We start from the raw sequence: 1,085 nt of genomic DNA on the forward strand, positions 1-1,085 counted from the left end.
GGAGCCTCAGCTTTAGTAATATATCTATATGGCTCTCAGACAAACAATGGAAACGACCAGGTCCAGATTTATACTACAGCAATCATAGAGCTCCTCTCTATTCAGGACGTGTCATAGCAAAGAGCAAAGCAAGAAGTGGACATATCTCTGACATCTGTGGAGTTTTGGGGTTTTCTGTCCTTTTACAGGTGTATGGAGATATAACGAGGAGTTTATATGAGGGATAGGGAACACCTGGGCGGTATCACCCAATCAGGGAGTGGTTTCCTGTTCTCTATGATGTCATTGCATCTTCCTGCTCCTGGTTTCAGGTTCCAAGGTCACAGAAGAAGCTGATGGCATGCTCTCATATTCCGCTATGATAGCCGGGGATGGGATGGTCTCACCGAAGCGAGGAGAAGCCTGAGAGAGGGAAAGGATCTCACGTCTGGAGCCACGCAGCTAATTGATGAAACGTTTACATTCCAATTTACATCGAAATGGATACGCGCCACGAAGCCGTGACCGAGTGATAAATGAGCCCTGATTGGGCCAACGCGAGAGGGAAAATGACTCCCATAAATCTGATTACTGAAGTGTTCACACTCTAACGTTACAATGTTTCTGGTTTTTTTAATGGCGTTATAGTCCAAGAAGTGTAAAAATCTATTTCCCATTAGTCCGCGTATATATTTATATTTATTAACCCTTTCATGTCCCGGGGGAATCAAAAGCTTCATAACCAAGCAACATTTTTTTTTAACTGCTTTGACTCCTATTATCTTCCCTGCAAATCGTCCGTCCGCCGGGATCCATCTTCTGCCCCCTCGTGTCCCATTTCTTGGTGGGGCCACACTTCTGCTCTCCTGTTGAATGACTGGCTGACCACACAACGCCGTCCGTCGCCTCTGTCTGTAGGCGGTTTTGTCCAGGACCGCCATCTACACGCTGCGCAATAATCACCAGTCGCTCCCTCCAAGAGAACCGGTCAATGTATGTCATGATCGAATAGAGAGGCAAGCTGATAGCGTGCTTGGCTCCCCTGGCCGGCCTTCAAATAAAGTGACAATGAACTTCTCTTATTTGCTCCCTTTTGGTCTGTTGAA

This window comes from Nanorana parkeri, unplaced genomic scaffold (assembly GCF_000935625.1).
Source record: "Nanorana parkeri isolate BGI_ZX_2015 unplaced genomic scaffold, ASM93562v1 scaffold1351, whole genome shotgun sequence".
In the NCBI taxonomy this organism is placed as follows: Eukaryota; Metazoa; Chordata; class Amphibia; order Anura; family Dicroglossidae; genus Nanorana; species Nanorana parkeri.